Source organism: Loxodonta africana, chromosome 14, assembly GCF_030014295.1.
Source record: "Loxodonta africana isolate mLoxAfr1 chromosome 14, mLoxAfr1.hap2, whole genome shotgun sequence".
Classification (NCBI taxonomy): domain Eukaryota; kingdom Metazoa; phylum Chordata; class Mammalia; order Proboscidea; family Elephantidae; genus Loxodonta; species Loxodonta africana.
The window spans coordinates 31,694,430-31,708,149 of record NC_087355.1 but is presented as its reverse complement, the minus strand read 5'-3'; the positions used below and the strand labels follow the sequence as shown (position 1 = coordinate 31,708,149).

Genomic DNA, 13,720 nt, shown 5'->3' with positions numbered 1-13,720 from the left:
AATGATGCCTTATCCTGCACCATCTTTATCATCACTGGTATGTTGGAGTTCATTGTTGTGGCTGTCGTGTCAGTCCATCTCATTGTAGGTTTCCCTTGTTTACATTGGCCCTCTACTTTACCAAACATGATGTCCTTTCTAACAATTAGTCTTTCTTGATGATTTGTCCAAAGTAAGTGAGTCGAAGTCTCATCTCCTTGCTTCTAAGCAACATTCTCCTTGTATTTTTCCTAAGACACATATGTTCCTTCTTCTGGTAGTCCATGATATAGTTCATATTCTTCTACACCACAGTTCGAATGCATTAATTCTTCTGTCATCCTTTTCCATTGTCCAACTTTTGCATGCATATAAGGAGATTGAAAAGACTTGGAACAGACACACCTTAGTTATATCAAAGTGACATCTTTGCTTTTTAAATATTTAAAGAAGTCATTTGCAGCAGATTTGCCCAATGTAATATGTCATTTGATTTCTTGATTGCTGCTTCCATGAGCATTGATTGTTGTTCCCAGTAGAATAAAATCATTGACAACTTCAGTTTCTTCTCCATTATCATAACATTGTTTATTAGCCCAGTTGTGAGGATTTTCATTTTCTTCATGCTTAGATGTAAGTCTATACCGAAGGCTGTAGTCTTTGACTTTCATCAGTAAGTGCTTCAAGTTCTCTTCATTTTCAGTAGGCAAGGTTGTGTCATATACAAATTGCAAGTTGTTAAGGAGCCTTTCTCCAATCCTGATGCCACATTCTTCTTCATATAGTTTGGCTTCTCATTCAGCCATACATATTGAATAAGTAAGATCAAAGGATACAACCCTGATGCACACCTTTTCTAATTTTTAACAATGCAGTATTCCCTTGTTCTGTCCAAATGACTGCCTCTTGAAAGTAGCTACTAGCTCAAGGAATATAAGATTGAAGAGTAATATACTGTATAGAGTGAAGAGAAAATCACCTATGATTCAGTCCTCACCATAGAGGGCATCACCATGACCCTTTCCACTGAAAAGTTAATATACAGCCAAGTAAGATAATCAAGTGTTAATCATTCTGGGAAATCTCTGAAATTCTTGAGAAAATAATCTTTTTGACAAATGTTCTTTGAATGTAGTTCATTTACTAAGTGAATTTCACAAAACGCTTAAATAAATGTCTCAAATGTGGCACATTTCTGTAGCCACAAAATACAGCTTTCCCAAGATTCAACACAACAAATACTTTTTGGGCCAGGCACTATGTTTGGCACTGGGATAGGGTGTTGGGTAAGAAGTCATAGTGCCTACTCTCAAAGAGTTTACCATGCTAAAAACTAATCTATCCCTAACATTAATCTTCAAAACCCAGGGGGATAAAAGAAGAAGATACAGAGTTGATCATATCTCCTCATAACCATTACTCAGTTTTCTTTGGACAATAGATTTCTTTGGAGCCCTTGGCAGAGGCCCAAAGGAGGCATGGGAATAGTTAAGAAGATGATAACCTAAACATTACAATTTGTAGTAATTCCAAGGTACTTATAGAGGGTATTAGTTTCATTGTACTTTGGCGGGGGGGGGCGGGGTTGATATCTTTATATCATCTACATGAAATAATGAATGATAACTAAGGAAATCAGTACTAAGCTATATGGCATATTATTACAAGGAGTGGGAACAGCAATCTTATAAATGATATTTTTGTGGCACAAAATTACTACTGTAGAACAACTAGAAAGAAGATCAGTAAAGAAATCGAAACCTTGAGCAACACTATTAACCTACTAGACTTAACAGACATATATAGAACACCCCATCCAACAACACCACGATATACAGCCTTCAGTGCACATGGATCCAGGATAGACCATGGTTTAGGATACTAAGAAAATCTCAATAAATTTTGAAAGGTTAAAATCATACAAAGTATTTTCTCTAATCACAATGAAATGAAATGAGAACACAAAGAAAACCGAAAAAATACACAAATATGTGGAAATTAAATAACACACTACTAAACAACCAGTGGATCAAAGAAGAAATCAAAAAATACTCAAGAGTCAAAAATGTAAGCACAACATACCAAAACCTATGGGATATAGTGAAGGCAGTACTCAGAGGGATAAACACCTACATTTAAAAAGAAGAAAGATCCCAATTCAATAGCCCAACTCTGCAACTTGAGGAACTAGAAAAGCAACAGCAAACTAACTCTAAAGCTACCAAAAGAAAGTAAATAATAAAGATCAGAGCAGAAATAAATTAGAAAATAGAAAAACAATAGAATCAATGAAACCATAAGTTGTTTTTTTGAAAAGATCAATAAAATCGACAAACGTTTAGCTAGACTGGCAAAAAAGTGAGAAGATGAAAATATCCAAACTTAGAAACAAAAGTGGGGACATTACAGCCAACCTTACAAAAATAAAAAGGATTATAAGGGAATGTAATGAATAGAAATTCCCAGAAACAAAATAAACTCCCTACATTAACTCAAGAAGAAATAGTGCATCTCAACAGACCCATAAAGAGTGAAGAGATTAAATCAGTAATCAAAAACTTCCCAACAAATAAAAGACCTGACCGGATGGCTTCACTGGGGAATTCTACTAAACATTTATAGACGTAATTCCAATCCTACTAACACATTTCCAGAAAAAAAAATAGGAGGGAACACTTCCTAACTCATTCTATAAGGCTAGCATTACCCTGATACCAAAAACACCACACACAAAAAAAAGAAAACTGCAGACCAATATCCCTTATGAATATAGCTGTAAAAATTCTTAACAAAATACTAGTAAATTGAGTCCAAAAATACATTAAAAGGATTATACACCATGATCAAGTGGGAATTATCCCAGGAATGCAAGAGTGTTTCAACATTATAAAATAAATCAATGTAATACACATTATAAAATAAATCAAAGAACAAAGAACCACCACCACACAATCTTCTCAATTGACGCAGAAAAGGCATTTGAGAATATTTAACACCCTCTTATAATAAAAACACTGCCTGTTCCAGGAAGATTCTTCTATATAATAAGGGGCATTTATTTAAAAAAAAAAAAAATACAGCTAACATCATATTCAATGGAGAAAGACTGAGAACTTTCCCTTTAAGATCAGGAACCAAGACAATGATGCCTACCCACCACTATCCAGCATCTTCCTGGAAGTCCTAGCCGGAGCAATTAGGCAAGAAAAAAAAGGTATCCAAACTGGGAAAGTGGGAGTAAAACTATTCTTTTTGTAGATGAATAGTCCTATACATAGAAAACCCCAAAGATTCCCTAGAAAGCTATTAGAACTAATAAATAAATTCAGCAAAGTGGCAGAGTACAAAGTCAACCCACATCAGTCGGGTTTCTATACATTAGCGATGACCAAACGGAAAAGGAAATTAAGAAAACATTACAATTTACAATAGCATCTAAAAGAGTAAAATACCTAGGAATAAATTTAACTAGGAAGGTAAAAAGACTTGTAAACAGAAAACTGTAAAACATTAAAAAACAAAACCATTAGTGAAAGAAATTAAAGAACCACTAAATGCAGGACATTCTGTGTTCATGAATTAGTAGGCTCAATACAGGTAAGAGGTCAGTGCTACCCCCCCCCCAAAAAAAAACAGCAATCTATAAATTCACTGCAGTCCCCATCAAAATGCCAACAGCTTTTTTGAAGAAGTGGAAAAGCCAATCCTCAAATTTGTGGAAGGGAAAGGGACCCCAAATAGCTAAAGCAATCCTGAAGAAGAATAAAGTAGGAGGACTCACACTTCCTGATTTCAAAACATACTATAAAGCTACATTAATTAAAACAGCCTGCTACTGGTGTAATAATAGACACATAGACCAATGGAATAAAATTGAGAATACAGAAATAAATTCATGTATCTATGGTCAACTGATTTTTTTTTTTTTTTAACAAGGATGCTAAGTCTGTTCAGTGGGGAAAGAAGAGTCTCTTCAATTAATGGTGCTGGGAAATTTGGATTTTCATATGCAGAATGGCAATGATAAAAAAACAAACAGGTGTTAGTGAGAATGTGGGGAAATTGGAACCCTCATCCATTGCTGGTGAAATGCAAAATGGTATAGACACTGTGGAAAACAGTTTGGCGGTTTCCCAAAAAGTTGAACATAGAACTACCGTATGACCCAGCAATCCCAATCCTAGGTACATACCTAAAAGAAGTGAAAGCAAGAATGCAAACAGAAACCTGTACACCAGTGTTGATTGCAGCACTTTTCACAGTAGCCAAAAGGTGTAAACAAATGTCCGTGAACAGATGAATGGATAAACAAAATGGGGTATAGACATACCATGGCTCACTCAGCTATAAAGAGAAATCCTGATACATATCACAACATGGATGAACCTTAAAAACATACTGAGCAAAATCGGTCAGTCGCAAAAGGACAAAATACCGTATGATCTCACTTAAATAAGCAAGTGTATAGAAACCAAACCTTATTAGTGGTTGCAGGGGAGGGGACTTTTTGCTCAGAAAGCATTGAGGTTTATGTTAATAGTGATTGAGTAGTTCAGAAAAGGATAGTGATAATAGTTATACACCTTGAAGTATGTAATAAATGTCACTGAATTATAGATGTAGAAATTGTTGAATATATATATATATGTCTGTGTGTGTATATATATATATTTATATACATACCCTACTGTGGTTGTCATTTCCTAAGTAGTCAGCCATTTGAGGCCTTAAAAAAATTCCTCCATTTTTGATGTAGAAGGGATTAGGCTTTATATGTTGTATAATACTATTAAATATTATGAAAGCCTTAAGTGAGTAACAGTTGGGAATCATCAAATGACACTGGACAAGTCCTGGGATTTTTTTTTTTTCCTGTATCTTGTCTCCTCTCCAGAAGTATGGAATACCATGTGCCTTGCCTGTTCCCTTCCTGCTCTGTAAAGCAACTATTATCTTCTTCTCTGGTCTTATACCTCCACACAGCCTCCCCTCTCTGCCCTCAGCTTTGATCTCACCTCTTACCTCACTGAAAAATTAGTAGCACTCAGAGAGAAATGCTTTTTTTCCCCTTCACCAAACCAGCAAACTAACTGCAGCCATGCTATCTGGCTTCCTCTTTTTCCAGTGGAGAGCCAGCCCTTCCACCTGCGCCGTAGATGTTACCGCCTGTCTCCTCCTGCCTTCTCAAGAACCTCACCCTGGAGTTATTCCCTCCATCTCTACTGCATCCTCAGCTTCTCCTTGTCTTCACAATCATTCCCATCGGCATAAAAACTCACTTTAGTATCACTCATTTTTACAAACCCTATCTTGACTGAAAAAATTCTTGGAAAAGTTGATTCCACTTATTCTCTCCATTTCCTTAAATCCCATTTATTCTCCAAACCATGCCAGTCTGACTTCCGTCCATCTGCTCTTGTCAGGGTCACCAGCAGCATGCATATGCCAACCCTCAGGAACACCTCCTAGTCATTCAGTACACTTGGTCACATCTTTTTTTCTTGAAGCACTTTCTTCTCTTTGTGCTTATAACATCCCACTGTCCTCATCTCACTCCCTTCTCGTTGATGGCTTCTTCTCTGTTTCCAACATGAAAAATTGGATGCTGCAGAGGCCTGGGACTTTTCATCCTCTCTAACTGCATTTCTAGATGACCTCATCCAGATTCAGGTTTTAAATATTCCTTCAGCTCTGTATTGGCTCTAGGGCTGCCATTACAAAATACCACAAACTAAGTAGCTTATAAACAGAAATTTACTTTCAGTTCAGGAGGATGAGAGTCCCAAATCAGGGTGTTGACTATGTTGATTCCTTCTGAGGCTTGAGGGACAATCTGTTTCATGCTTCTCTCCTAGCTTCTGGTAGCTCCAGGCATCCCTTGGCTTGCAGCTATATCACATGGCATCTTTCCTCTGTCTCTGTGTCTTTTTATCTTTTATCAGGATACCAGTCATATGTAATTAGGGCTCAGTATGACCTCACGTTACCCTAACTGATAATATCTTCAAAGAACCTATTTCCAAACAGGATCATAAGAACTAGGGATTAGGAAATCAACATATTTTTGTGTTCACCTCATAACAAGCTCCTAACTCCAAATTTATATCTAAAGCCCTGACTTTACCTGAGTTCCAGGCTTATATTCTCCAGTATCATACGTGTCACCTGCTCTTAGTATATAATGTTATTAGGTGCCATCAAGTAGGTTTTTGACTCATAGCGTCCTCATATGACAGAGCAGAACTGCCCCATTGAGTTTTCTAGGCTATAATCTTTATGGAAGCAAATCACCAGGTATTTCTCCTGCAGAGCCATTAAGTGGATTTGAACTACCAACTTTTCAGTTAGCAGCCAAGCTCTTAATGATTCCACCACCAGTGCTCCTTTGATACATAATGCTGTTGTTAGGTGCCGTGGAGTTGGTTCCCATTCATATGAACCTGTGTACAACAGAACAAAATACTGCCCAGTCCTGTGCAATCTTCACAGTCATTGCTATGTTTCAGCCCATTGTAGCCAACCGTGTAAGTCCATTTCATTGAGGGTCTTCTTCTTTTTCGCTGACCGTTTACTTGACCAAGCATGACGTCCTTCTCCAGAAACTAGACCCTCCTGATAACATGTCCAAAGAACATGAGACAAAGTCTCGTCATCCTTGCTTCTAAGGAGCTTTCTGGCTTTACTTCTTCCAAAACAGATTTGTTCATTCTTCTGGCAGTTCATGGTATAGTCAATGTTCTTCACCAACACCATGATCCAAATGCATCAGTTCTTTTATCTTTTTTATTCATTGCTGAGCTTTTGCATGCCTATGAGGCACTTGAAAATACCATGGCTGGGGTCAGGCACACCTTAGTCCTCAAGGTAACATCTTTGCTTTTTAACACTTTAAAGAGGTCTTTTGCAGCGCATTTGCCCAGTGCAATGCATCGTTTGATTTCTTGACTGTTGCTTCCATGCGTGTTGATTGTGGATCCAAGTAAAATGAAATCCTTGACAACTTCACTCTTTTCTCCATTTATCATGATGTTGCTTATTGTTCAGTTGTGAAGTTTTTTTTTTTTTCCTTATGTTAGGATGTAATCCATACAGAAGGCTGTAGTCTTTGATCTTCATCAGTACGTGCTTCAGGTCCACACCTATTCAGTCTGTATGCTGAGCAAATAATCCGAGAAGCTGGACTATATGAAGAAGAACAGGGCATCAGGATTGGAGGAAGACTCATTAACAACCTGCGTTGTGCAGATGACACAACCTTGCTTGCTGAAAGTGAAGAGGACTTGAAGCACTTACTAATGAAGATCAAAGACCACAGCCTTCAGTATGGATTACACCTCTTACATAAAGAAAACAAAAATCCTCACAACTGGACTAATGAGCAACAACATGATAAACAGAGAAAAGATTGAACTTGTCAAGGATTTCATTTTACTTGGATCCACAATCAATAGCCATGGAAGCAGCAATCAATAAATCAAAAGATGCATTGCATTGGGTAAATCTGCTGCAAAGGACCTCTTTAAAGTGTTGAAGAGCAAAGATGTCACCTTGAAGACTAAGGTGCGCCTGACCCAAACCATGGTATTTTTAATCGCATCGTATGCATGTGAAAGCTGGACAATGAATAAGGAAGACTGAAGAAGAATTAATGCCTTTGAATTGTGGTGTTGGCGAAGAATATTGAATATACCATGAACTGCCAAAAGAACAAACAAATCTGTCTTGGAGGAAGAGCAGCCAGAATGCTCCTTAGAGGCAAGGATCGTGAGACTGCGTCTTATATACTTTGGACGTGTTGTCAGGAGGGATCAGTCCCTGGAGAAGGGCATCATGCTTGGTAGAGCACAGGGTCAGCAGAAAAGAGGAAGACACTCATCAAGGTGGATTGACACGGTGGCTGCAACAATGAGCTCAGGCATAACAACGATTGTAAGGATGGCTCAGGACCGGGCAGTGTTTCGTTCTGTTGTGCACAGGGTCACTATGAGTCGGAACCAACTCGACGGCACCTAACAACAACAGTATCCCCAATGTTCTGTTAAAAATGATTGCCTCCTGGTCTACATACAAGTTCTGCAGGATCCCTATTAAGTGTTCCAGAATTCCCATTCTTCACAACATTATCCATAATTTGTTATGATCCACACAGTCATATGCCTTTGCATAGCAATAAAACAGGTAAACATTTTCTGGTATTCTCTACTTTCAGCCAAGATCCATCTGACATCAGCAATGATATCCCTTGTTCCACGTCCTCTTCTCAGTCCAGCTTGAACTTCTGGCAGTTCCCTGTCAGTGTACTGCTGCAACTGTTTTTGAATTATCTTCAGCATGATTTTACTTATATGTGATATTAATGGTATTTTTTGATAATTTCCACGTTCCGTTAGATCACCTTTCTTTGGAATGGGCACATATATGGATCTCTTCCAGTCGGTTGGCCAAATACCTGTCTTCCAAATTTCTTGGCATAGATAAGTGAGCACTTCCAGTGTTGCATCCCTTTGTTGAAACTTTTCAGTTGCTAATCCATCAGTTCTTGCAGCCTTGTTTTTCTACAGTGCCTTCAGTACAGGCTGGACTTCTTCCTTCATTACTATTGGTTCTTGATCATATGGTACCTCCTGAAATGGTTGAATGTCAGCCAATTCTTTTTGGTACAGTGAATGTGTGTATTTCTTCTATCTTCTCTTGATGCTTCCTGCATCATTCAATTTTTCACCCATAGAATCCTTTAATATTGCAAGTCAGGGTTTGAATTTTTTCTTCAGTTCTTTCAGCTTGATAAATGCCAAGCGTGCTCTTCCATTTTGATTTTCTATCTCCAGGTCTTTGCATATTTTATTATAATACTTTATCTTCTCGAGCTGCCCTTCGAAATCTTCTGTTCAGCTATTTTACTTCATCACTAATTCCTTTCACTTTAGCTACTCTACATTCAATAGCAAGTTTCAGAGTCTCTTCCAAAATCCATTTTGGTCTTTTTTTTTTTTTTTCCTTTTTTCATGATGTCATCCCACAACTCATCTGGTCTTCAGTCATTAGTGTTCAATGCATCAAATGTATTCTTGAGATGGTATCTAAATTCAAGTGGAATATACTCAAGGTCTTACTTTGGCTCTTGCAGATTTGTTTTAATTTTCTTCAGCTTCAACTTGAATTTGCATATGAGCAATTGATGGCCTGTTCTGCAGTCGTCCCTTGTTCTGACTGATATTGAGCTTCTCTGTTGTCTCTTTCCACAGATGTAGTCAATTTGATTCCTGTGTATTCTCACCAGTGAGGTCCATGTGCATAGTTGCTGTTTACATTGCTGAAAAAAGGTATTTGCAATGAAGAAGGCTTTGGTCTTGCAAAATTCTATCATGCTATCTGCGACGTCATTTCTGTCACCAAGGCCATATTTTCCAACTACCCATCCTTCTTTGTTTCCAACTTTTGCACTCCAATCACCAATAGTTATCAATGCATCTTGATTGTATGTTTGATCAATTTCAGATTGCAGAAGCTGGTAAAAATCTTCAATTTCTTCATCTTTGGCCTTAGTGGTTGGTGTGTAAATTTGAATAATAGTAGTATTAACTAGTCTTCCTTGTAGGCAAACATATATTATCCTATCCCTGATGGCACTGTATTTCAGGATAGACCTTGAAATTTTTTTTTTTTTGACCATGGATGTGATGCCATTTCTCTTCAGTTTGTCATTCTCAGCATAGTAGACCTTATGATTGTCCAAATCAAAATGGCCAATACAATCTGGAGGGCATTATGGTGAGTGAAATAAGTCAGTCACAAAAGGACAAATGTTGTATGAGACCACTATTATAAAAACTCATGAAAAGGTTTACACACAGAAAGAAACAACCTTTGATGGTTACTGGCGGGGGGGGGAGGAGGGGGAAGAGGGAAACACCAACTAGAAAATAGATAAGTGGTAACTTTGGTGAAGGGTAAGAGTACACAATACTGGGGAAATCAGCACAACTTGGCCAAGGCCAAGTCATAGAAGATTCAGAGACACATCCAAACTCCCTGAGGGACCAGGTTACTGGGCTGAGGGCTGGGGACCATGGTCTTGGGGGACATCTAGCTCAACTGGCATAACATGGTTTGTAAAGAAGATGTTTGACATCCTACTTTGGTGAGTAGCATCTGGGGTCTTAAAAGCTTGTGGGCGGCCATCTAAGATACTCCACAATCCCACCCTGCCTGGAACAAGGGAGAATGAAGAAAACCAAAGACACAAGGGGAAGATTAGTCCAAAGGACTAATGGACCACAACTACCACAGCCTCCACCAGACTGAGTCCAGCACAACAAGATGGAACCCAGCTATCACCACAGATGGCTCTGACAGGGATCACAATAGAGTGTCCCAGAGAGAACTGGGGAAAAATGTAGAACAAAATTTTAACTCACACAAAAAGAACAGACTTACTGGTTTGACAGAGACTGGAGAAACCCTGAGAGTATGGACCCTGGATACCCTTTTAACTCGGTACTGAAGTCACTCCTGAGGTTCACCCTTCAGCCAAAGATTAAACAGGCCCATACTGGACTAAATAGGACACCAGCCAAACTGGACTAAATAGGACACCAGCCCAGGGACAAGGACGAGAAGACAGGAAAGAACAGGAAAGCTGGACACATACTGGTCCCACCCCATCTGGAGCAATGGAGAGTGAAGAAAACCAAAGACACAAGGGAAAGATTGTAGTCCAAAGGACTAATGGACCACAACTACCACAGCCTCCACCAGACAGTCCAGCACAACTAGATGGTGCCTGGCTAACACTGCAGACTGCTTTGACAAGGATCACAATAGAGGGTCCCTGGACAGAGCTGGAGAAAAATGTAGAACAAAATTGTAACTCACAAAAAAAAAAAAAAAAGACCAAACTTCTTGGTCTGACAGAGACTGGAGAAAACCCCAAGAGTATGGCCCCTGGACATGCTTTTAGCTCAGTAATGGAGTCTCTTCTGAGGTTCACCCTTCAGCCAAAGATTAGACAGGTCTATAAAACAAATAGTAACACATGTAGTTCAACCATATATACTAGACTATGCAGAAGGGGACAGGAAAACTGGACGAATGGAAATGGGGAACCCAAGGTTGAGAAGGGGAGAGTGTTGTCACATCTCGGGGCTGGCAACCAGTGTCACAAAACAATATGTGTATTGTTTAATGAGAAACTAATTTGCTCTGTAAACTTTCACCTAAAGCACAATTAAAAAAAAAAAAAAAAGGCCAATACCAGCCATTTCAGCTCACTAATGCCTAGGATATCGATCTTTATGCATTCCATTTCATTTTTGATGACTTCCAATTTTCTTTGATTCATACTTCATACAGTCCACGTTCCAGTTACTAGTGGATGTTTGCAGCTGTTTCTTCTCATTTTAAGTTGTGCCACATCAGCAATGAAGTCCGGAAAGCTTTACTTTAAACGTCCATGTCATCAAGGTCGACTCTAGGAGGCAGCTCTTCCCCAGTCATATTTTGAGTCCCTTCCAAACTGAGAGGCTCATCTTCCAGCACCATATCAGACATGCTCCGCTGCTATCCCTAAGGTTCTCACTGACCAATTTTTTTTTCAGAAGTAGATCACCAGGTCCTTCTTTTCAGTTTAATGGAAGCTCTGCTGAAACCTGTCTACCATGGGTGACCCTGCTGGTATTTGAAATGCCAGTGGCATAGCCTCCAGCATCAGTGCAGCATGCAAGCTACCACAGTATCACAAACTAACAGACAGGTGATGGCCTTGCTAAATAGTAGGTGCTTAATACTTTGTTTAATTAAAGAAATGTCATTAGCAAAAATGTTTTGAATAAAGCAAAAAAGTTTTGATCTATAGCAACTCCATTCAGACAGATATGTGGACTATCAGGTACTTGTAATTTCTGCTTGAGTTCCTTAATTCCCTTAAGGGCAATGTATTTCCTACAGTGTAACTTCATAATTTAAAAATGGGCAGAAAGCACTCACAGTATGAGGCTTTGTTCATTAATATTGATAGGTCAAGTTAGGTGCTTTGAATAAAAATTACCAAGCAGAGTTCCTTTTTTGTGGACCTTGGGGCGGTGGGAAGGCAGGATTGAAACTCTCCTCCTTTGGCTCATCTTCCTTTGCAGTGGCCCAAGGAGATCAAGGAGCCTGAGCATTGTGAGCTGTCTTCTTGGAATAAACACAGACTTATCAGGAGTGTGTACATTAAAGTCTCCTATGGAATGAACTCGACAGCATACAACAACAACAGTTCTTTGCTTCTCAGCTATCTTCACACCCCACTAACAGTTTTAGTTCCAGCTCCTGTAGCTACACCTCAGTACTGCACATTGCAGAGGGCAGTATCACTGAGCTGGTTGTGAGGCCCAGGAGTGGCAAGAAGGATGCCGGCCACCCAGGGCAGAGCCTCTTGGCCACAGCAGGCCACTGAAAGGTGGGCTTTTTCTGTTGTCACCAATCTACTCTAACAGACTGCAGCAACACGCAACTACACTTTGTCCTCTACTTGCCATGTTGAAAGAGACCATTCCCAACACACAGGACACTCCTCAGTTCTGGGAGCTTCCAGTGCCTTTTCCATTTAGAAAGTCTTCAGTGAAGGTGGCTGTCCAGTTCAGTCAACAGGATACTAATCCCATCAGTTATAGCTAGATGTGTCATCTTCTAAACATGTAAATGATTGCTTCGTAGAATCAGGATTATGACAACGGGAATCACAGCTACTCAATGGCAGAAATCCTACTAGACATGTTTAGCAAAGCTAAGTAAATCCCATCAGTTCAGGAAGGTGTCACCACTGTTTATTAGTAGGGTAGCTTTACTATTTTAACAGGTTTATTGTTCCAAACTTCAGCAGCTTAACACAGTAAAGGTTTATTTCTCTCTCATGGCATAGTCCAATGCAGATGGTGAGAAGGGGCAGGTGTCTGCTCCACACAGTCCTCCAGGGACTCAAGCCCCTTCCTCCAAGGGCAGGGGTTCTTAACCCGGGGTCCACGAAGCTGTCACTTTTCTGATGAAGTAACTTGGATGGGAAAGGGGGAAGCATATCTTTATTGTCAATAACTTTCTAACTATAGTATTTCCTTCAATTATGATTGAGAGCCTCAAACCAGAATATTAGCACTTTGCAACCAATAAAAATAATAGATATTTCTCATATCATAATTGTAGCAGCTGTCATGAAGTATAATGACACCTTAATATTACTTTGAAATTACGGTAGTATTTAATATGTTAACAGAAAGTACATATATTTCTATGTCACAAAACATTTTTAGTATTTCAATAAACATATTTCAGTGTACTTGCTTTTTTTTGGTAATACTATGTATTTTATTTTGTACATTAAAAAACATTATTCTGAGACGGGATGCATAGGTTTCACCAGGCTGTAGAAAAAGTCCATAGCAAACAGAAGAACCTCTGATCTAGTGGCTCTGCCATCCCCTAAGACCTTCAGGATTTGTACATCTAGTCAGCAGAGCCAGTTGTGGTAGGGTGAAGGAGACATCAGTGGAGAAGTATTTAGGGTGAGGCTTGGGAGGGGTGTATATCACTCTTTCTGCTTTTCACCAGCCCTAATTCAGTCACATGGCCCCAACTGACTGCAAGGGATCTGGGAAATGAGGTCCAGTTGTATGGCCAGGAGGAGAAAGAAGTGGAGTTTGGTGAACATATGCAGTGTCTGTCACCATGCCTGAGGAAACAAGCAGCAAAGAGAAAGCATCCCAAT

General features: G+C 39.2%; 1 protein-coding gene across 1 annotated transcript in view; it reads left to right on the top strand.

The window, feature by feature from the left end:
• Window positions 1-13,720, top strand: part of ZNF704 (zinc finger protein 704) — a 289,533-nt gene that overhangs the window by 256,066 nt on the left and 19,747 nt on the right. The gene's annotated exons all lie outside the window — the stretch shown is intronic.